This window comes from Cygnus olor, chromosome 12 (assembly GCF_009769625.2).
Source record: "Cygnus olor isolate bCygOlo1 chromosome 12, bCygOlo1.pri.v2, whole genome shotgun sequence".
In the NCBI taxonomy this organism is placed as follows: Eukaryota; Metazoa; Chordata; class Aves; order Anseriformes; family Anatidae; genus Cygnus; species Cygnus olor.
In genome coordinates, this window is record NC_049180.1 from 7,268,917 (window position 1) to 7,294,948 (window position 26,032).

At 36.7% G+C, this 26,032-nt stretch overlaps 1 long non-coding RNA gene across 1 annotated transcript in view; it reads left to right on the forward strand.

Moving 5' to 3' along the window:
• Positions 1-22,848, forward strand: part of LOC121076768 — a 41,498-nt gene extending 18,650 nt beyond the window's left edge. The window contains exons 2-3 of the long non-coding RNA XR_005823698.1: positions 18,849-18,988; positions 22,712-22,848. This is a non-coding gene — a long non-coding RNA (uncharacterized LOC121076768). The remainder of the gene's footprint in view (positions 1-18,848; positions 18,989-22,711) is intronic.
• The last annotated feature ends 3,184 nt before the right edge of the window (positions 22,849-26,032 follow it).

Sequence of the window (26,032 nt, forward strand, 5' to 3'; positions counted from 1 at the left end):
GAGCTGGAGATAGGCTGAAACAGCTGAGCTGACTTAAAAGCCTTCTGTTGGGAGAAATAAGGACATGCCATTCTAGGTCAGGGAGCTGCCGACACAGTTGAAAGGTAAGGTATGAGATTCCAGGTGCACTAGGAGAAAAGTGCATGCAGCGTGGCTCAAGAATGTTCATGAGGGACAGAGGAAGAGGACAGAGGACAGTCAAGGGCAGTCAAGGGGTTGTATAGACCCCACTCTCAAAGACAGAGCATACTAAATCTGTAAATCTAGATAATAAGCTGCAAGAGCTCTTCTACTTTCTCCTTTTTAAATGTGATTTACTATCTTTTCAATTCTTTTTGAGCTCTGGAAGTTGGTGTGAAAAATTGGAATGACATTTGTGTCTTTATAGGCACTGAAGCACTTCTAAAATGCAAATCATCGCTGAAGTTAAATTCTTTTATGGGATTTGTGAAAAAAAGCCAAAAGTTGATTAAATGTTGAGTCTTGGGTGGTATTTAATTGGTGACCATTGGGTTAGGAAATAGACTTACAATACTTTTGTATAGTACAAATGGAATACAGGCTGCAGACAATGAATGCTAATAAAGCAACAGGCACTCGAAATATGGGCAATAGCAGTCTGTTTAGGGGAAGAGACAGGAAGCTAAAAGTGAAAAATAACTCTTTCTCTGTAAGAAATATGATTTCTTGTCTGCCCTTGTGCTGTGATCTGTAAAGTACTCCCATGCAAAACTTTGGGTTTTTGTTTGTGGTAAATATAAAAGGGGGCACATTAGCCTCCTCAAAACTGAGGTGGGGAAGCTGTACACTGCAGTGAAAACAGCTAGGACAATAGTTTGGCCTCAGGTCATGGATAAAAAGTTTTTATAACATTGGTGGCAAACTGATTTAGGAGTTCACAATCTGCTCCATGTTGCTGTAACTGCTTACCTTGCACTCAGTTGTCTTTAAAAAAAATAATAAATCTTTTTGTGATTCTTCCCACAAATAAATCTAAACAAACAAACAAACAAACAAAACTGAATTAAAGAAGCAAGTTTAAAAATCCTACATAAAAAACAGATTATTCTTTAAATGAACTATTTTTAACCCAGATTGTTTGTTTGTTTGTTTTGGTTTAGTTCTTTCTCTCTCTCTTTTTTTATTTTTTATTTTTTACCTCTTATGCTCCAGTGATGAGTTCTACCAGGAATTGCAGGCGTGAGAAGGACAGCACAGATGAGACAATTCATGACAACAGCATGGTTTTGTGGAATCCTAGTCTCAGGTGCCTTTGAGCCCCAAGTGAGCATACATTGTAGTGGTCACTCTTTTCACACATGACAGTGTGTTACTCCAGCTTGTCAGAGTTTCAGCTTATGGCCAGAAGGCAAGTCAGTCCTTAGTTTCTCAAATCTCATTGCCCTGTAGGTCTGTTAGCTGAAATTACAGCATAATTAGTTCCAGGAAAGGCTCATACTACATTTGTGCCTATTAAGCAAAATTTCAACCTTGCAAAAGTTGACAGGAATGCTAGCCTTGCCGTTTAATGGAAATGAATTTTCATGCATTGTATTTAAAAAAGTAGTGGAGAGGGTGTTGAAAACAGCACTATAGGTAACAATGGTGATGCAAACTGTCCAGATGAGCATAGGAGAAGCTGCGTGAAAGTTTATGTAGTGGAGGACAGAGGCCTTGACAGAAAAGAAGGGAACATTTCAAGCTGTTGTCTCTTCGTGTTGTAGAATACACTGCTCCTTCAGATCACTTCATTTCTAAAAACATACAGGTTAGTGCAGAGCCAGCAGTAATCTCAAAAAGAGTAAAATCTCTTTCCTGGGCTACTCTTTCTGCTTGTAGCAGCTCTTGGGCTTCTCATGGCTCAGTGTTAGATGGGAAAATAAGGAGAGATCCAACTTTTAAAAAGAGGATGGTGAAGGGCAGTAAAGAGAAAAAGGGAGAAAGAATAGGTAGTATTTATCTGTTACAGTGACATTTCCAGTCTTTCCCTAGATAATTCATTTTTCCATTAGTGAAAATGGTTATTCTGACTGGAAGAATAAATACAGACTGCTTTTTTAAGAAGCTCAAAAATAGGAAATGAGCAGGCAACACTTTTAAGAGAATTGAATCACTTCAAAGTGTACATTCAAAGCCTGCTGGCAAATTTCTCGGGTGGCTGACTAAACACGGCAAAAAAAAGCACATTTGTGGAGGTGTGGTTTAGTAGACCACTTCTCTGTACTAACTGGTGTTTGTATGTTTGACACTTCAAAGGTGATGAATTAGAAATATCAAGCATCATTAAAATCAATGGGAGTTTGCTCTTGACCCTACTGAGGCCAGAATTTTACCCATTATCGCTGATCTCTTTGTTCTTCTATGTTGTCACTTTGGTCTGCAGCTGTGAAACTTTCACTAGCTTATGTGTTATCTCCCATGTAGAATTGTAATCAGAACAGGATTGGCTTCCAGGGGAGCTATTCTGTACTCACCATATTACTATCAGGCTAAATTAACCTTAATATGCTGACTTTACACTACTTTGAAAAGTCCTGTCACTAAGCATTTTTCCTACTATAGTAAATGTAGATGACAAATTTCTTGATATACTTCTTACCAATCTTAAAATACAACTTTTGATACTTCCACATATGTTGTCACCTGTAGATTTGACAAGTCTTTATATGATAGGGTCAGTGTAAGCATTAAATAAGAATGTCTAAGTGCTTCACTTGTTATAGAGCTGCAAGAATCCTGTGGACAAGTAGCTATTTTAATGGAACTGACTACAAAAGGGCCTAGGGCACCCAAAACATAAATGGATGATTTTTTTTGAAGACCTCTTGCATTATTCTAAATGAAATCAAGCTTTCTCTGGAAAGATGTTAGCTCTTGAAAGCGAACAACAACAACCAAATAAAACAACAACAAAAACACAAACAAACCCTACTGTCATTTCAGTCCAATCAACCTACATCTCAATAGTTAACAAAGAAAAAAAAAGTTTTCTCTTTTAGGACACAAGATCCGTTTCCTGAACAGGTCTCTTCCCAGAAAGCACTTTCTTTCAGTTCACATTTCCTCTGGAAAACATCAGTAGATGTTCCCACATCAGATGAACATCTATAGATATTTCCATATTTACTTGTAGCTTTCTTTTGTCCAGGAGGAAAACCATTAATATAGCATATTGGAGATGGAAAACATAATGCATAATTTGTTAATGGGAGAATATATTTTCATTGCATGTGAGAAAATTCATTGATTATGTGCAATGATAAAGATGCAGGTTTTTTTTAAGCCCTCTTTCTGTCTGTAGTGCTAAGTTCTGATTTAAGTAGGAAATGTAGTAGCTCAAAGTCTTCCCATATTAGCCTCTTAGTGAACCAATGCAATCAAACGTGAAATGGAAAATGAGAAAAGTAATTAATATTACCAATGGCATTTGTTTAAATGTTGCTTTTCAAAAGCACTTTAATTACAATATGCTTTTCATGTTGGTTGAGTTCATTTATATAGGGAATACAGTCATTAATTATCATAATTAAGACACCTGAATTCATCCTGACTGGCATTTCTTCCACCCTGAGTTGTATCGTTGTTTTATCTCTGACAGTTAGGTTTTCAATCAGATGTTATCTACTTTTTCCTAATCATTAAGAAATGCTTTACTAATTAGCACATGAAATTCATCCTACATCAGACTGAATTGAATCAAGGTCTATTATCTTGAACAGTAAGACACTTCAGAATTTACAGTAATAGGGCATGAATATGTGATACAGTTCATACACATTTCATGAACCTCCACGTTACCGTTATTTTTTTCAAGACTCTGCAATTAGTTATGCCATTTTCAGGTCACTTAATTCTTGCACACTGTGTAACAGTCTGTTAGATTACAATGCTCTAAAATCATGAGTTAACTCTTCCTATATGATTTACTGAGATGTTTCTGTTTCCAAAAGAAGCTCCATTTCTGAAATACTCGTGTCCTGAGAAACAAGCTGCCAGATCCAAAACTCCTTCTGTGAATATTATTTCCTAGAAAAAGAGGACATATTTTCAACTATTATACCAATTTTAATTCCTTTAAATGAATAGTAACCACAGTAAACAGAAGTTCTTCCCTTATCCACAGGACATACGGCAATCGTGCTGAAAATTTAGCCATGCTTATTGACCTGCCACTGAAGATACTGTCATCATAGATGGAATGGGAGTTGTTCTGTGTCCATATTCAACAGATGAGCCTTTGCTAAGAATAAAAACATAGGTACTTTGCAACATCATGTCTTCTATCTTTATTTTAGCAATTGCACACAGTAGTTCTAGCATTTATTTGCTCTGGAGAAAGTTCAACAGTAACTTTATCTCTTTTTAACCAGTTTGTGACCAATCTAAACCTGTTGAAGAAGTTCTAATCCTATTGCTAGTCAGCTGTCCTCCATGCAAGGAGGACTCCTCTGTTCTCCATGGCACAGTTCTATAGTCATGTACAGTTTTAGTTTGCCTTGATTAAGTAAGGAAAAAGATGTTAGTTTTTATTCATACTGCAAAACTGTCAGAACGGTTGGAGTTGTATGTTGTGAAGCCCAGGCTATATTACTGCACAGAGAGGTTAAAATGATACTGTACAATATTAAGACTTCTCATTTATGTAATAAACCTTACAGGATTACAGTCTTTATATTTGTATACTTGTCACAAATTTCAGACAAACTCTGGATTTATTTTAAATACATAAGCTTCTGTCAGCTTGCAAACATCTACACTTTCATGGTTCTAAAAAGTGCAAATTTCTCATGTAGGCAAAAGAAAAACAGAGAAACTTTTTGATCACTAAAAAGTAGGATGATGCGTTATAAATACTGTATATTAAGACATTCTCACAAGGCCTTGTTTAGGTACACAAACCATAACAGCAGGTGGAAACCCTGACCTTGATTGGACTTCTTATGCAACTACCAAAGCACAATGAATGTAGGAGTCAATTTCTGTTATAATGAGGGATCACCACAGATAATTATTGTGGTGTTACACTAAGGAAAATACCAAGGGTCCAAGATCTAAACTGTATCTTTTTAGACAGGAGTGCACTTCTGTTTTGTGCATCTTAAGACTATTCATCTGTACATTATATCAAATCAATTATCTTAAAGTTGTGTTGACATTGGAGCAATGTATTTATGACTCCTAGGGGCTACTGGAGAAAAATCATCTCTTTTTCTATGTAATTTTACTGCAGGTTTATGAATGAAAGGGCTTAAACCTCTGAGTTAAACAGGAAGTAGCTGGTAACAGAACACTACCCCAGGGGAACTCCTAGCTTTAGAAGCCATTTCCCAGCTTGCTGTCTTGGAGCCTGAATTTCTTGACCTTAAGGATAAACTGTAATGGGCTTCTGTTTTCCAAGGATAGAACTGTCAAGCTTTAGTGCTTCTATAATTCAGTTAAATTTAAAAGCTGAATAAGTGGCCAGAGTTATATATGTGTTGACTCTTTAAAACCTCATTATCTTCAAGATAATTCATCAATGAATTGCTCAGAATATCAGAGTCCCTGTGATTGCCAGTATACAGTATCTACCAGCCCTAGTTATATCCTTGAAAATTTTGTTTGTTTGTTTTTTTAAGTTCAGTGAACTGGCTCTTATTAGGTCTTGTTAGCACTTGTAAGATTGCTCCCATGAAGGTGAGTTTGCAGAATAATTTCCTTAGCTTTTGTCCTGTAATTTCAGATAAATAGTTGCTGTAGTTGCTTAGAATGTGTTCTTTTGGGTCTTCCTTCTGTAATAAATGGTAGTTCATGCTGTATTTTATATTAAACATTCTGTTAGAAGTATGTCAACTATTCAGATAAGGAATTACCTCTTCCTTATTTTCCGGTTTTAACACAGAGGGTTGGTGTTCCAGCTTATATGAAGCATATTCAGTGAAGAGTAGGCAAAATACCTCGATCAAAATAGCCAGACTGCTGAAAATGAATGATTACTCCGGGGAAAGAATGTAGGGAGAGAGAAGAGCTGCATCATACAATTCAATAGAAAATAATGTTAGTAGGGAAGCAGGAGAGTAGCATATGATTTCCTTCGACATCCACACTGAGCAAGTATATTTTTGTAGTTCATCAGTTTTCTTTGGTTGGTGTGTTCAGCTACAGCTCATCTCCCTGAGGGATTTTTATTAGTAATGGAGGAGACTTCAACTGAAAATGGAGTAGCCTGAAATTTGACAAGTAAGAAAAATATTTACATTTTTATCTAAATGAAAAAAAAAAAGAAAAAAAAAAAAGAAAAAAAAAGGTAAACATGTATTTCAGCAGTCTCAAAAGGTTACTACTATGCCATTTATGGAAAACAGTGTAATTATGACACATAATTAATTTGTTAATTACAGAGCTATTTATTATTTTCATTTGGGAAATCATACCATAAATAGTTCATGAATGTATTTTTACTGATAGATTCTGAAAGGAGATAAATAATGTTCTTTCAATTCATGATCATACATAATATGAAAGAAAGCACGGCCATGGTGTTGCACTGCAACTAGAAATCAGGAAATCTGGCTTTGTAAGAGGCTGGTTATATGCTTTTGTGGCTGAAGACTAATGGTCCTAGAAGTCAAAGATAAAGTTTATAGATACTTATGTATGAAGTTGCGACACTAAAATACACTTGATCTTCAACCAAGTACTCTGTGACTCACAAGCACTTTCACACAAAGGCTGTGTATAAAATTCATTCATTCATTTCTGCTATTCAGTGAGCATTTCCAAGAGCATAACTGGTTTTAGGGTTTTCCCAGCAACAAGAATGTTATTAGAGTTGCTAATATTTCTAAAAAGTAAATAGTTGTTGTGTTAGTATGTGCTATTCCTTTTCCCATCATCTACCTATGAACCTTTGTTTCATCTTCCTGTTGTCTGTTATTTGCAGTTAGCCTTTTGCTTTCTGTGATTGGTCTGCCTCCTGGCTCACACCAAAATTCTCATTTTGCAAAAGAGTGTCTTATAAACGTGTGTATTTTGCTTTTAAAGCTGAATGTTGGAAGCCAATATATTCCAAATGACAACCAAGTAGAAATATGTTTTCCAAAATACAACAGGTTCCCACACAGGAAGAGAGATAGAAGTGCGTTGTGCGATATGCAGCACAAAGAATGTGCCTGACAGTGAAGAATGATAGCATCTGGCTTGTGAACTGCAATACCATGCACAAAATTGGCATTGTTTCCAAGTCAAAACTTTCTATGGGAGGAGAAAGTTTTTTGTTGTTGTTTAACAGCTCTACCTCAGCAGCACCGAGAATTGGTAACATGTGACAAACGGTTTCATAGGGACTAGCTAAGCTAGAAAGTGTGAAGGAAGACAGAGAGCACACTATCGTTTTCCATAGCATTCTTTTATTTCTCTCCTTCCCAGGAGCATATGCAGCCCCAGTGTTGATTCAGGGGGATGAACACACCCCATCGTGTTGCATCATGTTTCCGTATATCATGGCTGTAGGCTGGGAGAGCCATGCACTGTCTGGGGGCATGTATTTGCCACGCATAGTCAGGAAAACAGAGGACTTGCAGCACTGAGCTGGTTACATGTGAAATTCTTATTACAGCAAAGGGAGTGGGAGTTGAAAGTAAAGTGTTGGTCTGACACTCTGCTGAATCCACACTGTGACTTCAACCCATCTGCAGGGAGCAGCTAGACAGGAGCTGACCTGGAATAGCAGTTGCAGATTGGCCTTACTATAGGTAGCTTATCTGTGGTCAGTCATGACTTTTTCTATTTCTCACTGCTGACAATTCCCTCGAGACAGATGTTTCAGTTTGTGATCATAACTCAGTTCCTGCAGGATGATCTATCGTGAGTTTCCCCACTGTGATCTTTCCCAGAGAGGATGAAGCATCAGACCACTAATGTCTTCTACCATTGGAGGCCGATGTCTTAGAGCTGTGGCACTGCGTTTGTGCAATCATTTTAGAAGGTTGATCTTCCTACTGTCTACCATCTCTAGGTGAATGCATGACTTAGTTTTCTGGGCTGTCTTTCAGACTTCATGAGCTAAAGTTCATTTTAAGAGAAGGGAAATGCAGAAAAACATTAAATGTCCTTGTCTAGGAACACATAGACTTTTGATATAGAACAGTAACTTGGAGGATAGATGACTAAAACTTCAAATATAACAGATCCTAAATTAAAGTTATTTTGTTCTACAATCACAAGATGTTTACATCGGAAAACAGTCTTCCAAGATGAAGAGACTGAAAAAGTAAATTGCTGATGCCCCAGTATTTCACTGCTTTCTTTCTCAGCATTTTTGTTTCCACCCAAGTTTCAAATGTATACCATCTTCATTTTCTTGCAAGTAGTACTTTGTTTTGTTTTTGAAATAAAAAAGAGAGGGTTGTATAATTTTCATGTATTCCCTCTCTTTCTGTCTTTATTTTCCAGCAGTCTGTCTGTCCCAAAATCTCTGCTAGTTGTGTTTATAAAGCAACCCACACATTTTCCTATTTCCACTCTCCAGGATAACAGTTTTTTGACCAATACATTGTAATATTAAAGAGCAAGAAAACGTCTAAGAATTCATCTTATTTTCACCTTTTGATGTTCTCAACTGTCTTTTTTTTCTGAAATCTGATGGGTTGCAAGACAAGATTTTAAGTATTTACAACCACCTCTAATAAACTGCTTCATGGATATTTATGAGGAGCTGTTTTAGTGGCCTGTATTATAATATTAATCAAAATCAAGGCTGCTGCTTGGAAACACTCCAGGAGTTAGATCTTTACTGAAATCTTTCCAGGTATCTGTATTTTCCCCACGCCTTTTGTTTTTTGTTGTTGTTAATCTCCAGTTAAGTTATTTATCAGATGATATTTGAATACGTATGAATGCAGTTTTGACAGAAAGTCAGAGAATCGTAAAATTAATCCTTGTTTTAATGTTTATTCAACACTTTTGTATTTGTTTTCTGTTTATATTTAAAGGAAAGTAGTAATGTTATCAGGAAAGGATACAAGGTACCCTGCTGTGCCAGTAAAATTGCATTGTACAAGTTTATGGCTTACAACTAGAAATGTCTTAGCATGTTCTGAAGACCCATGTATGAAGCTTTGATGTAATTTTCCTGTCCATCACTTAGAGGTCTAAGTGAATCCAGGAGGACAACATGTATATTTTCAAGTACCCACTTTGGGTTGGGGATTATTTTCTCTGGATGCTCAACTTGAGATCCTTAAGTCTTAATTTTCAGGAACATGTAAGTCAGACAGTCAGTGTGCTGAATGATTCAAACCTCCAAGATAGTAAATAAGATTGAGTGGGCATTTTTTTATATTTAGTGTTCAACTATTTTGTCAAGTTCACAGAGATAGGTTTTGCGGGCCAAACAGCCATTAAGCACACAAGAAACTGGATGTCCTTGATAACATATGTATTATTTCTATGCTAAACACATTGCATCCTTCCTTTCTGGCATGTTCATTTACAAGTCATTCTGATGTTTTCAAACAGGTTGAAGACCAGAAGTGATTTCTATTATGTCTGGTTTGGGATTCAGTATTCAGGCAAAACATGCCTATCATTTTATATATCTCCAAGAATTATTTCAGAATTGCTGGAGACAAGACTAAACCAATTCTTAGTTCCCTGCCTTAATGCTATTATTTGCCACAAAATAATTGTTGTTGTATAAACCAACCATGAAAGCTCCATAATAAAATAAAAATCAGCAGTGATGTTGTATGAAAGACCAGTGATGTATGAAATACTTACACAAAACAGATCAAAACAAAGTAAATTCAAAGAATAAAAGAAAATTATGAAATATTTCCTTTCAAAATATTATTTCAACTATAATGATCAGAGATATTACCTGTAGCATGTCATATGAAACCTGTATAATTTTTACTGCTTTTCCCATTGCACTTATACTGCAGTCATTGTGTTAAGTGAAGCTATAGTTCGTAGAGATTATTGAGAGTTAGTGCTGATCATTTCTAATTAAAACATCTCTTGTATGTTTTATTTTTATATAGTATTACTAGTGAGCTTTGCTGTAACAAAGATACTTTGCTACTCAAGTGTGAAGTTCACCGAATTTGTGTGGATGAGTGTAGATTCATAAAATACCAAGATTAAACCTCTGTGCATCATGTTAGAACCATCTGCTTGCTCCATCCAATAAGCTGTAACAGCTGATCTATCTGATCACACAGAGACTTCCTCTATTCTTACTGCAATGTTTTCTTAGAATCTAATACTGTAACATTTGGTCAATACCTTTAGGGAATATCATGGCAAATGTATCTGAGGGGAGATGACAAAGTCTGAGAAATAATAAATGTTGATGTTCAGACAGACTTACAAGAGTGTTAGGAGTTGTCATAGTCACTCTCCATCCCTTATAAAGCTTCACTTAGTTCTTCCATATTGAATTTAACTCGAAGAGCCGAATTCTCCACTCCATTGCACTATTTTGATGCCAGCATAATTCCATTGACTCTCATAGAAATACAAGTTTCAAATTCATGAAATAAAATGGTCATCATGCCTGAACTCATAAGAGCAATGCTTAATCCACTGTTGCTCTATTTGTTAGCTATTCTGGAGAGCAGTATCATTTTGGGACAAGTCACTTAACAGGCCATCAGTCCCTTCTGCAGCAACATCCTGAAACTGTGGGCTATAACAGAGCAAGTTGTTAAAAATCAGGTATAAGAGGAGGACTCTAAAAGACCAGACAGAGACTGGATGAAAGCTCAGTAGGGAAACAAAACAAAACAAACAAACAACAACAAAACAAAAAAAACCACACGTATTTATTTATCAAAACCTCAGAGGTTTTTTATTGTTGAAATCAACAGTGACACTGTGGCAGTGTGAAATCAAGTCTGACTCAATCTAGGGGTTGAGGAAGAGGTTACAGAAGTTGCCTTTAAGAGACTATGGAAGCAAACAGGATACACTTGAGTGCAGGAAGGAGGAATGTGCAGGGGCATGTATTTTGCATCAGCAGCCTAAGTTCGCAGGAGTGTGAGCTTTAGACCATTACACTTACATGGAGATATCAGGCATAGATCTTGTGGACAGAGATGCTCCATTTTGTGCTCTAGATCATCTGTACTAGAGTGACATGATTATTTGAGAGGCAGGCAAAACAACTGTGGCTTCCACTCTGCAGAAAATGTCTGGAAAGGTTAGTTTTGTCCAGTCAAATCCTTCTCTACATATAATGCTTCGCCTCTGTGGTACTGAAATGGGACTGGCATTCTTGTGCAGATCCTTTGCAGTGGTCTGAATTTCATCCTAATAGAATGAATGAATAATAAATTTTATTTTATTTTATTTTATTATTTTTTCCCTTTGCCTACATTTCCCACACCACAAGTTTGCAGAGGGAGTGCAAACACACTATTGTCAGGAAGGCTATGTGCAGGAATCTGCTCTGATTGACTGAAAGAGTATCAGCCTTGATGTATTCTTGCAATATTTTTCAGCAACAGAGAAAAAGAGAAGTATGTATTACATCAGTCCAATTAACAGGGCAAAAAGACAAATACATTAGAAATGTCAGTTCATTCTGCAGACACAATTCTTGCCCTAGTCAAAAGGAGGGAGTGCGGTGGGCCATCATACCGATTATTGGTTTGCAATACTTGTGCTCTTTTGAGACGGTTTTGCTGTTTTGCTATGCTCAACTGCTGTGTTCAGTTCCAGTGGTACACAGTTCTAGATGGCGTGCTGTAGGGAGCAAGCAGAGAAAAGGCTGTATGCCTGAATTAAAACAGCAGCCAGTAAAATCTATTGTATTTCATACCTTTAAATAATTCTGATTTGTAATTATGGAATTTCTTTCATCCAGTGTACCAAAGTGCTTTGAGAACAGTTAACACAGCTTTTACCACTTTATGAAGCAACTACACAGCATAGGTATTGCTTATGAAATATGATATTGGCTCTTGAAAATTTTCCTCAGGTACACTTAAGCTGACAGCCTAGCAGTCAGTGCCAAAGAGGTACATAGCCTATGTTCACATTTCCCTGATGCCAAGGAGATGAGGCAGTGCTGGGTGAACTAAGCCCAGCTGCACTTTGAGACTTCTGTGTAAACTGGGTAAGAAATCCCGAGCATAAGCTACATATTCATACTGCTTTCTCTACTTGCAAGTACAAACGATAGAATGTATCTGATTCCATTCCAGGGATATCCAGATTGATACTCACCTCTTTGTGATAGGATGAGTGCTACTGCAATTTATGTCCCCTGTGGACCTGCCAGCCCTTCAGGATGTAGCCTGGACATCACAAAAACCGGCTAGATTTTTAAGCAGAGACATTGCCATCTCAGGCTGCCTCTCACTAATCACAGCACGAAACACTCTAAAAGCAAAATCCTGGTAAAGTACAGTTCAGGCAACAGGGGGTTGGTTCTTAACCTCCTCCTTGCTCTTCTGACCCAGAAGGATGTTTAATGGGAGAGGGCTTTGGGAGGGATCTCCTGCTGAAGATGAAGCTGCTCATGCACTTCTCAAGCCAATTTACCCTTCACTTTTGACTGAGATACCAGTATTCTAAGGATTGCACTAACTTGTGTTAATGTGCAGAGCACATTCACCCTACATTCAGAAGCTAGCTGCCATGGCCAATTCCCCTAAAAGCCATTTTGAAATTCAGCCTTTTTCTTAAACACACTGCAACAATATCAACCTTCTGTGCAGTATCAGCCTGATGCTAAAGGGGTGCTTTTTATCTTTGATGAGCCTTTAAAAACAGGTGCTCACCCCAGGAATTTAAGATACCCTGAGGGTTAGATTTAAGTCTAACAGAGTTAAGAAACTCCTCCTCAAAGGAGGATCTGCATCTTTAAAGTAGACCCATTGTGTCTCAACATTGTAGATAAGCTTCAGTCAGTATAAGAACAGGGGAAGTTTCACTCCAGTAATAGCAATACGATTTGAAATGCTGGCAGCCGATAAGTGCAGGTGAGGATAAAGGCATGTCTGCATCACTCAGTTGAATTACATTTTGAACATATTTTTCTTTGTTGGAAAATCCTGCAAATATATGCACCCTTCTGCTTTGCAATCACATTGTTACTGCTAGCATGCTTAATTATATACTTTCCATAAAATCCTCAGTTTTAGTATTCTTTAGAAGCATATTTTACCCCTTCTTACCAAATAATAATAATAATAAAAAAATCCTAAGTATCTGTCCAGATCCAACTACAGATACCTGTTTACACTGAAAATGCAAATGAAAATGTTTTTTTCTTTTCGACGAAGAAACCTCTATACCCCAAGATTATACAAAATCTTGTCCTTATATCATGCTAGCTGTATCTTCTGCTTTCTGAAAAATCGTTCCTACACAATCCAGTCAAGAAGTCTTTCCATAATTCAGTCAAAACAAATGCTGTAGTTGAGAAAGAGATCTACATGAGGAGCAATCTTACACCTTCCTATATAGACTGTTCATGTGTCAGTCATAGAGGTAGAAAATAATGTGACCAGCTTTCATTTACACAACCTGAGGTCCCTTTCAGCCTACATTATTCTAGGATTAAGTGACACTAGGTGTCTTTAATTTCAGTTATTTGCACTGAGTTTGGTTTAACTCTTTGATAATGGGTCTCTGTTCAAACACAGCAGTTTTGTCTGTTTTGAGTCTGAAGGTGCAAGTACCATCCAAGTTTCAGTTGAACACATTTGATTACACACTTTCATAAAGCTGGTGTTGTCCTATATTAAAGTTAAGTAACTACATTGATTTTCACTAGGCATCTAGAGACTAACTCTTAAGGAATATATGTGGTAATTGATTTGTATGCTAGAGTTGCTGAAGGATTTATTTTCAAAATGAGATTTTGGGGTAGGTTATTTTTTGTTAATTAAATGTATTTAAAAGGATTTATGTTATCTTCTTGTTCATATAAACTGAATTTTCAAGGACTTCTATTAAAAGAATATTGTGGATCCTCTGCCGTAAACAACCCTTCGTGTGAGATTATATAGTATTCTGCTCCCCTTCTTCTCATCATTGCTTGGTCATTGTCTTTTACCACTTCTTCTTGCCCCTTCTGCAGTCCAGTCAGCAAGCTATGGCTGATCGCCCATTCTAAGAGGTATGTGTGTCAGATGTAGTTGATTTGTCTGATGACCAGCTGCATCTACCATGTGGACTCCAGAGTTTCAGAAAGGCTGCAGCTGATTGAGTGCTTGCCTTTGCCCAGCTCCATCCTTGCTTTTGGCATGTGTCCCAGTGAGAGGGAAGGGAGGAAGCTCTCCAGGGTCAAGTAGAAATTGCAGATGTGTAACCAAACAGCCTGCTCATTCACAGCAGAGCTGTACTGGGCATCCTTGGGCTGAATGCTAAAATAAAATCTAATCATGTGGGACAGGATTTTCAGAGAAATTTGTTTCTAATTAGTGATCTGTCAGGTGATTTGGATTTATTTTTAAGTGATGAGGTCATAAAGGCTCACAGTGCAAAAAATCAGCCTGTTTTCATGGGCAGACTTAAGAACCCAAATACGTAAGCCTTAACAATGTTGCAAAGCATCTGAGAAATATAACAGCATCTTTAAATTCTTAATATTGTTCTGATACTTAGTTCTTGTGGATATCAGTTGTATGTAAATATGGCTGTCAGAACTGTAGCTCCATACTTTCTGTGATGGCCTTCCTATACTTATCAGGTACTTTTGTGGTGGTTTCAGGAGATGACAGCACAGGAAAGGAATGATATCTAATATTGCTTTGTAAACTGGGATACTGTTTGAAATATCTGAGTTCCTGCCCCTAATTTAGCAGACTCTGTAAGACTTTGCAGTGGTAATTAATCTTGTTGAGCTTCTGTCACTCACCTACAGTGGAAGCAAACAGCACTTATCTGTCTTGGAGGGTGGTAGGAGGATACGTATGAAAAGCAGTAATAGTGAAAGAATAAACCAGGTAATACAAATACATGATGGGGAAAGAAAAAAAAAAGACATTCACCTGATTTTGAACTGGATTTGCATGGGGCCAACAAGCACTGACATATTTAGGAATCTCTTCAGGGAGTGACTTTAAAGATTGTCACCTTCAACTGATATACACTAAGTAGGGATGTGTTACAAGGATACTTGACATTTATTGAGACAATTATTTAGTCATCAAAACATCTACATACTTCTGCAAGGTAATCAACCCTTACCTTACTCAGGGGCCTGTGCAGACATACACATCACTTGCCTCTGGCCTCAAAGAGAATCTGTGACAAATCCCAATTTACAGTCCACAAGAGGGTTCCTGGCCCCCCCATGCTGTGTTTAGACTATTGATGACATCAGTCATAGTGAAAGCACAGTGCAGATGTCAAACCCCCTATGTACTGCTGTTTTTTAAAGATAGCCAACACCAAGTCACAAGTACTTGAGTTTCTTTGCAGGAAGAAAGAGGTGTAGTCTGTATTCTGTCACTGGTGAAGAAAAATGCAGTGCATTTATCACAGGAAAAAGGTGTAGACTTAAGATTTAGGCTTCTCACCATGTATAAAGAGTTGATGTATGTTATTGGAAACTACTCTTCTAGGCTGTATTTCATTTAAGCTTTTAGAGCCATCTAAATCAACTTCTTTAGCTTTAGGAAGATAAAGATTGTAAAACAAATTATCTGAGCATCAGGAGACCCACCATGTTGATTTATAACTGCTACATACAGTAAGTATATAATTCACTTATAAATCACCATGCTGATGCATATTTTCAGAATTATCTGGGTATTTGGTTAGTGTAAGTTCAAATAAAATAATATGAGCATGTGTTTACCTTTTGTAAGGCAAGAAAGAACCACAGGCAAACAAAAGCATTAAAAGATGATTAAAGGTGCTAGGAATGCAAGGCTGTTTTTCTTATGTTGTCAGTGTTTAGAAAGTAAGCATCTGCCTGCTGAAACATTGTTCATAATAATATTACCTGTATAGATCAGGATGTCTTACTGAGAACTGAATACATTTGCTTTACCTTTATAAGGCTGCATTTGAGAATCAATTGGTTCTCAAGCTGACTGTAACTGGACATCTGGAATGAATTTCCTGACAACTCATTTTAGATGCATTAGCATGCATGAGAAGTGTTTCTTCGGAAATATTCTTCTGGTTATAAGTAGGAGCTATGGAGAAAGATAGAATGACTATTTGTCCTGGTTATTTAAACAGAAACTTTGCCTGAATTTTGGCTTTACTTTAGGTACTATACAGAATCCCTTGCTATGCTAATAAAAGATCAAAGGTCTGTCTCTAGGTGTAGAGGTCAGCTGGGCCAGAAACACCAACTTCTGTAGCCAGCAGAATGGCAGAGGATGATGTGGTAGAATCACAGCTTGGTTGACATTGATTCCCATAACATAAAGACAGCCTTTTACAGCTGATCAGGAGACATTTCTTGACTTCACTGCTCTGTTTTCAATACTCAGATGTCTTGGTGATCCTAACCCACTTAAAAAAAAAAAAAAGGAAGGGAGGGAAGGGTTGCTTCTCATTGTATTTGATCTTTCTTTCTAAAAGAAATTTATAGAAGTAAAGGAGAAGAGAGAAAACATATTCATTTTCTGACCAAGAAGAATTAGGTGATAGACTAAGCTGAAGCCATATTTAGTGATCTCTCCATTTTTAATGAAGTTGACTCATTAACAACTATTTACATTGTCTGTGGAGCTGTTTGTCAATTTTCTTGTAGTTCTCTATTCATAGGGAAATGATGTATGTGTGTGATACTTTCATAGGGCTGACTGTCATGGTCTTTGCAACACTCTTGAAATAAGCCCTAACCATCGTCTTCATTACTAAGCTATCGTGCTAGGCAGCTGAAAGAGTAACTGAATTCTGCTGTGCCAAGAGCTCTTCTTTTAAACCAAAATATATATAAACTTCCTAATAAAGAAGGGTAAAGCTGTGCTTTAAGAGTTAACATCTGAGTATAGTAGGGTCTTCATATTGCCATGGCAACAGCTTAACATGATCAGTAAGTTGAGTGGACTATTTTGCTATGAGGTATCATTAAAAGAAAAATCATGCTGGGAAACACACATGTATCGTAGAATAAAATCTCTTCTCCACAGTTCTGAAAACAGCCAATTTCTTTGTTGCTCCATATTGATACATTGTTTTAAAATTGCCATTACATTAGAAATGGAAACAGTAATTTACATGGCTTTTAATTACAGTTTTTATGATTGCAGTGATGTAAATTTAAAGAACAGCAACTTTACAAAGAAGGTAATCTGACAGCTGCCACTAAACCTCTTATTTACAATATGTATCACCAAATACGTTCATTTTTTTGCAGTAGTTTTTTGTTGCTGCTGTGTTGTGTAGTTCTCTGTGGCAGAAGGAATGGGCTCAGCTGCCGTTTCAGTCATTTCTATTAAGAATATATTGATAGCAAGTGCACCAGCAGTGTCCAGCCTTTTCTGCCAAATCTATAATTTTTAAAAGGTCAAAGGACTACAATGAATGGGATGGGACAGATTTTCTGTTCCTCTTTGCTCCATATGTGTCACTCATAGAGTGTCATGGGAACATAAGGCATCTATATTTTTTTTTCTGGAGGTTCTTGTTAATAATTATTATCTAAGTCCTATTGCACATTTTGGAAGCAAGGAGTGGGATTTGCTAGACTATGCTAACCTGTAGTTTTTCCTCTCTGGCATGTCACTCATTTGAACATGGTGTGGGTAGAGAGAGCATCTGAAAGTTCTGGCCTATTTTATACTGTCAACTTCCATCCAAGTCCATCCTGTCAGAGTAGGGGATAAGAGAGGAATATTTACCCTTGGAGATGTTCAGAAATTGACTGTACAAAGATCTTAGCAACCTGATCTACTTGGCCCTGCTTTGAGAGGGAGGCTGGATTTGAGACCTCCAGAGGTCCCTTTCAACAGAAATTCTTCTATAGCTGTGTTCGATTATCCCATTCATTCCTAGTTATTTCCCACACTTTTCATTTAAAAAATAAGAATGTATTACAAGATGGCTTGGGATGATTAAAAATCATATAAGGAAATAGAATCTGGAAGCAAGCTCTTTTGGTCATAAGAAAACATACCCAGTTGTGTTTTTGCCAGGCTAGGGCATGCATTAGTGCCAAGCTGTGCTGCACTAGCTAGAAGAAATGTCATGAGGCTGCAAGAGAGATAAATCAGTGCTGATACACAGGGCGGGAAGATGAAGACAGCAAGACTAGTTACAGCTTGAACCCTGCACGTCAGTCATGATGAAAGATTCTTCCAAATTTATTTAAGCAGATGAAGAAATCATGCATGAAGATGTCAGTGTCTTTTACTGTAGAACATGAAAATCCATTTGTTTTAACCACCCTTTGCTTCACTTGAACATTTCAACAACAAACACTTCTTGGCAGACATATTTTGTTATTCATGTCACAGAGAAGACCTAACTGGACTTTCTAGGCACTAATGTCATATAAATAGTATTATAATGGAGCCCATTTAATACAAGACCCAGAATGTGGTAAATGTGGGAAGCTGTATTTGACAGAAATAAATAGTACTATTTTCACTGCCAGGAAGGAAATAGTGTGTCAATGGAATCCGTAAATCAGATTATGTCATTCTCACTTAATCAAATTTACCTTGACATGATTTTACTAAGTGTCACCTGTGTTTTACCTACTGTCAGCAGCTATTTGCATCCTTTTGCATAATAGTAATGTAGATGATGTATAGAACAGTGTTGTATCTTAGAGTAAAAATATATTTGTCACATATTATCACTGTCATATAGTACTTAATATCAGACCTATTTAAGTGAAAATCTTGATAAAAATGATGTTCAGATCAAGTTATCTCCTTTCTTTTCAGTCATATCATGGAGGAGTGAACAAGGAATTTGCTCTCTTTGTATAATACAACTGTTTGTGAAATAATGGCAAGTCCACTGGCGTTGGACATAGAGGATAGGATTGTCCAGTAAACAGAACACTGACCCAAACAGAATTCAGGTAATCTCAGTTTTGGCCTAAATTCTGCCATTGTCATAATGTGTGATAATAGTATAAGCAACTTCATTACCCTAAAATCATGTATCCCTTTCTGTAATTTGTTTGTTTTATCCAGTTAGATTGTAGCTTCAAAGGGACAGGAACTTTCCTGTGGGTTTGTACAGTGGCAAGGACAGTAGCTGAGACTTAATATAAGCTGAAGTATACTATTATACAAATAATAAGGAGCAGAAGTCTAAAAATATATAGACAGACTGATACTCTCCAATCCATCCAGGTCTTGTCAGCAAGTATCCAGGGTCTTTGCTGAGTTCTTCAAAAGTAAAAATGTTAGATAACTATATTTTATTTGGCATAAGGCTGTCTGAACCTCCAAGACTGTGCTTTGTTGATTTGAGCTGATTTTCTTTTCTAAATAGGGACTGATTATTTTTCCCTTTTTAAAAAATCCAGTGCATGTCATAAATATTTCAGTTTCCAAGCTAAATTTTAATGTCTTTTTTAAAAAAAAAATGTACCCTGACCTCAGGTCTATAAAAATGTTTTATGTAGACCGTCATCTAAGGGACACATTGCTTCTTGTAAGAAAATAAAATAAAAAAAAAAAAAAAAGGAGGCAATAAGTTGCAAATCCCAAAGCAGCTAAGTGAGAGTGGAAGAAAGTACCTTGGGTTTGCAGAAACTGTAAATTGTGGTTTAGTGATCCCACTGGAGCCTAAGGGCAATGAAAAGAAAAATTGGTGTTAAAAATAATCAGAGAAAAAGAATACAAATAGTTGAGGGGACTGGGTTAAGGGTGACAAGGTGACAAATTTTGGAAGGTCTGCATTCTGGAAATACGTGTTCATCACCAAAAGGGTTCTCTGCACCTCTGTAAAATAGTATCAAGCCCTTACCGGGAGAGGTCCTGAAACAGTGGGAACACTGATAGGAGAACAGGAAAAATGGAGGCAACAAAATGACAAGGTGGCAGAATGCAAACCACAAGGATGCCCCTCCTTCAGGACATGGATCAAAAGCAAATACAGATGTGACCGCATTAAAATAAATAAATAAATAAATAAATAAATAAATATAGGTTTCTGCCAACTCACCAGGGGGAATGCAAGAATACAGCTGGTGCTGGGATGCAAAATATTGTTTTGCCTTGACTGGCCATGAGAAGGTCTCCAAGAATTCTTGAAGCAGCAATGTTCCTTACTGTAGACAATCCCTGTGGTTCCAGAAGGGAATCCAAGATAAGACAAGTTCTAGCAGCATGCTAACAAAGGCTGTCTGATATACAGCTTGCATCAGCAATCCTGATTTGGATTCCAAACCTGTTTTAGTTCTCATTTTGTATGTTATGGCATTTTGTTGTATTTTATTTTTGTTTGCTGCTTCTTAAAGAGTGTTTCAATAATGCTGCCTTTGAAAGTGGTGTTTGCTTGAAATAGCAATTACAGAATATTCAGTTTTTCTGTTTTACAATTCTGCTGAATTTTCTTCTAAAATTCATTTTGTATAGTGTTATTTTTCTTTCTTGATTGGAAGATATGGCCTATAAATCATATTCTCAGAACTTCTAGTCATCTGATGAACCTGAAATTTATAATTTGTGAAAACAGGTGTCCTTTCACTAAAAGAAAAAAAAAAAAAAAGACAAAAAGAAGACATCTATGCAAATATTTCTTCTAAAAATTATTTTGCTGTCTATTCATAAAAATGCAAGGAAACATTATCTCTGCAGTTTCCTTGTTCTAATTCATTTCACAAATGGATTTAAGACAGCTAGCAAACAGAGAAAAAATTATCCTTGTTGAGGTGTTATTTCATTCTGTTTTAAATATTAATGTGTGATGTTGCACTGTTATGTAGTACTCTTCACAGAAATGATATAAACCGTTTGTTAAAGAAAATATGAAGCCTCTGAAATGTCTGCTCATAAATGTTTACAAGAGAGATCATAGGTAGAATTATAGGCACAAAAAATAAAGAATAGATGAGCTTCAGGAATGCTGGAATAAGAGATGATTAGCAAGCATCCCAAATTGCCTTTCTTGCTGGTGACCTTCTCCATGATGTCATAATCTCTTTGCATTTCCAGGCCACGAGATCAAAAAGCCTGTATCTTGATTCTGTATATCAAGAGGATATGCACAGTAAAATTCATAAAATCAGTAATGAAAATGATGGAATTTTTCTGTGCTTTTACTGTGATTCATAAGATGAAGAAGTCCTAAAAACCTAGACTCATGACATGGTTTGCCTGGTGTAGGCATAGAACACAGTACTAGAACAGAGTAAGGATTTGTAAAAACAGAGCAGAGAATGGGAAAGACAGACAGAGGATCTCATCACACAGTTATGATTTTGGGTTTTACAGAGAACCTCTGCATACTCTCTGGTTTATTTTGAGGGCCCTTCAGCTCCCAGACTTGGGACTTAATGTTGACTTAACGTTGTCTTTCTTCCACAGCTGCAAATCTCACTCTAAGCACATATTCTTCTGGCCTAGGATGCAAAGCTAAGGCAGGTTTTTTTCAAAAACTGAATAAAAAGCTAATGAAATGAAACTTGCTATGAGACTCACTGTGGTAGAAATAAGTAAATCTTAATGGATTTTCTTATATGTTCTCTTTGGGGAATTGTTAGAGAACCCCACATACACATTTTTGTGTTTCTGTTTGCACACTACTCCACTAATTTCACTCTGGTCCATGCAAATAACTTCTTGCTAACATAGTCCATTGTTACCAACTAAAGATTTTATTGAGTTCTCTTAACTAGATTTGGACTTTATTATCTGTTTGCCAAATGACAGGCAATATTAATGCTACTGTTTTCTGCCAACGTGCAAATTATACAAATGTATTTAATTTCATTACAGTGGTTGAATTAATTGTGTTATAACATGATGCTGAGGACTGTGCTACACAGGAGGAAAAGCAAATTAAGGTGGCAATAATCATAATTGAAATCCTTTACTCTAACAATTATTTTTTGCATTCTCTTTTTATTTGTTCTTCATAGTTTTGGTTGTCCTATTGTTAATTCCAGCAAACACAAGTCTTCAAGATTTGTAGCTGTTTTGACATGCCACTGTTAGCTCACTGAAATGTGACAAGTAGAGAAGAGAAGTTCTGATTGGATTCTATTGCAGTATTATGCTATGCCTACCAGTAAAAAATGCAGAGAAAATTGAATCCTAAAATTATCTGCCTCTCTTCCATTTACTCTCCAAGCCATTTCTTCTATTTTTCAATTATCATCTGGTAATAAATGTGTCATAGTGCAAGATGAGACCTCAATAGAATACGGCAACACTGAAGACAGAATGGAAAATTCAAGAATATTCAAACTTGTTTGGATGCAAATTTGGTCATTATATTGAATTAAAGTTACTTGCTGTGGAGAAGGAAAGTAGTAAAGCTCTAGAAATATCCTGTGCTAATGAAACAGTCCTCTGCCATATCTGCTGCCAGACACCAAAACATCCTTCTTTCCAAACGAATTTCCTGTTCTGAGACAGACTATGAGGTTTATGAAGCATTTGAGTGTTTATCTGGGAATTGGGTGTGTTACAGATATTGGATAAAAGCCATGTCCTTTGGAATCAATGATTAAATTTATATCTGCTCCTATACACTGCCACGATTTCTGTCCTCGTATTGATTCTCTAAATGTATGAATCTCACTCTCCATTGTTAAATTGTCCTTACCTGTCTCCGTGTTTGTCCCCAGGAACAGAAGTGACTTTCCCATCCTGCTGTTAGTCTCACACTCTTGAAAGACATTTGAATTTCTGAGGAGGGAAATCTTGAGGGAAGAAAACTGTTTTCAAATTTTCAATTTATCTGTAGCCTACAAGGAAAATGACTGTAAATTCTGGAGCTTCTGCAACTATTTCTAGAGGGAACAGTTTGCCAGCATTTGAATCACTGGGAACCAGCTTGTTGGGACTCTAGACATCATTTAACCTAACTGTGCAGAACTCTCAAAACTCTCAGGAGCACCCTCATATACTTTCAATATGCTAGTCAAGGCTCAATGGCGGTTATCTGTTCCAAATGTGTTTCTACCTAAAAATGCATCCATTTACCAGAGTAATAGTATGTAACTGCTGGAATGCTAGTTTGCAGTCCCTCCATTACTTTACTACTGGAGCTAGATAACTGTACCTTATAGAAATGATTAGTAACTTATTTTTATGTAGCTACAATTGTGCATATGAGACATTTGCTCATTTGCTGATCTCATTGTGCCTTTCCTCTCATTCTTTGTTAACTTTTTAGTTACTTAGCTCAGGGAAAGAGAAACAGGCCTCAACTTTGAAAGGTCAATTCATTTCTTGGATCTTTTGCTAAATCTACTAATTTTCTGGTTATAAGCCAGATTTAATAATGGTTGAGCATATGTTTTTTCTGATTAGCTTTGGCAAGTGGAGATGCTGAGATAATCATGGCCTCTCCATTCCACTGGTAGTGAGGGTCCCTGGCTTATTTATTGTTTTAAAGCAAGATATCATGTTCTATAGCATCATCTGTAAGTTTATTGTCTGAATGGGGGAGGGATGAGCAGCATAATAAGCTGCTCATAGGCAGCTAACCTGTAGACATTGTTATATGTTATCCTGTGGCCATGAATAAGATGGATGGAATTAAAAAGAAATCTTCTCCATTAGAATCAGGGTCAGAGGTAGCCTTAGGAATGGAGGTCATCAAACTAATTTGAAGATGGAACCTGATGTGTCTGTGAGAGCAACAACCAGGAAGGTGGGTGCATTAGGAAGTTCTTTGTATGTCTGATCTCCAAACTGTGTCTACACACTGATTATCTATATGCAGGGACAGTGCGATTATACGCAGGAGAACATAGGGACCTCATCTGACAGTACAAACTATGTCCTTGGCTGTGCAGCTGAATCAATACAAATAGGAAGTAGTGATCATACAGAACTGCATGACATAGAAATGCAGATTTTCTGGATAAAACCAGAATCTAGAATCTTTACATGGCATTAGATTTTGAGCTGTATAAAACTGTTTAGCAGAAAAAATGGCTAACAACTTTTTTAGTGTGCTGCACGTGAGGAAAGTATGGGAAAGGAATAAAATCCATTTTTGTTTTTGCTTGTACTTCTGCTCAAATTTTCCATCATATACATTCAAGATAAATCAAATTAAGATTGTAATGTGAAAATAGTACCATACTGGCCCACACATTTCAACACAGGTATTTCCAGCTCACACCATGTCACTGAGAGGAGAATTAATCTAAGACATTTTATAGAATTCATGTGTAAGTTTTGAGAAGCTTCAGGGCAAACCATTTGAAGTCCAGTATTCCCAAGAGTGGAAACTTAGTTTCTTTAATCCTTTCAGCAGCAGAGAGAGTGAGTAAGCACAGAATGAGCCGCTAGAGGAATCTATCATTTCCTATGAATTGTACTCTTATTGATCTAAAATAAAAATAAAAATAATTTGAATAATACTTTGTACCTCTCTTTCCAGAGGAGAACAGTTGTTAGATTTGACATTTCTAGATATGTATATACTGCCCCTGCATCTGATTAGTTACTGTTTTCTTCCTTCAGAGAGCCTCAGGTCTCTTGTTCACTGCTTCATTACTGAATTTGAGAATCTTCAGCTAAATCCTTAGAAATCTTGTTGGACAAGAAACAGTGGTAAGAATAAGTAGTGTACAAAATGACCCATGCTTCTTGCCCCCTGCTAGTCATCTCGGTTTTGCAGGGATGCAAGAAAGGGATGCATTCACTTTAGCCAGAAGAGACCACATGGAGAGCTGAGAAAATAATTCAGGCTACATGTCACTGCCACCTTCTGCTGTGATTGTTAGATGTGGTTCCCTGTCTTGTAACCTGGATAAAGTCAGTTCTCCCTCAATCAGGCTATTTCTTCATTTAGCCTAGTAAGAAACAAGTTAAAAGGAGGCAACCCAACAAAGTCCTTGCCCAATCCTATTATCTGTAAAGGCTCATTGTAAAGGCTGATTTTTATTTCATTTAAAGCTTCCAGCTGGAAAACTTCACACAGTAAGGTTGGAAAGACAGCCCCCTCACTATTGTTCTCCACTTTTGATTTGCTGTGAAAGGATGCTCTATTTTAAGACTCATGATTGTCTTCTTTTAAGGGCAATTTTAGGACTGTTCTCTTCAAGCACAAGTAGATGGAGGTGGAGATAATAAATCCAGCAAAGTACATTATAAAGGCCTAATAAATGCTAGGGCCACAGTATGTACTTTAGCCTAAGGGGTTCAATACTATTCTCTCTGTGTCTCTCTTACAAGCACATGCATTCCCTGGTCATAATGAGATTAAATACAGATTTTATTGTATTTATATGACAATCCTAGTCTAGATCAAAAACAGGGAAATGGAAAAAATAGGCATCTAAACTAAAATAAGATTTTTAAACGCTTTAGCAAAACATATTTTTTTTTTAATCTGACACCTTTAAGGCACTGCCTGAGCAAAATGGATCTTGAGAAGAGACTAGTTTTCAGAATTTGCTACTACAGACATCTAATCTAGTTTAAACTAGATTTGATTAACTACTTATAACAGGGTTGCTCATAGACTTATAATCTAAACATACCTGCTTTACCTTGTAAAGTGAATGGGAATAAAAAACTTACAGGAATGTGGTTAACGTGTTACAGACTTCTTTGGTAGCATTCCCAGGAACTTCCTGTGAGCCCTGATGGTTCCCCAGCTTTGTTTACTCCATTTTTTTAATTGACATATTACTAGAGAATTTCAAAATTACATAAATGAAAAAGTAAAGTCCTTTTTATTAAACTGTGAGCAAAACCCACCATTTATTGCTCCCTAATATCTTAATGTCATGAGACTTGAGGAATGCTTACTGTCCAGGCATAACCACAAAGTCTCTTAACATTGACAGTACTCACTAGGGCTTTCCCATAAGGGAAGTTCCCATTTTTTTCACAATTTAATGATGTACATAAACAACAACTTCTTTTCATGACTTGAATAAATTTCTGAAGAGAACTAGTATAGCACAGCAATGGTTTGAACATTT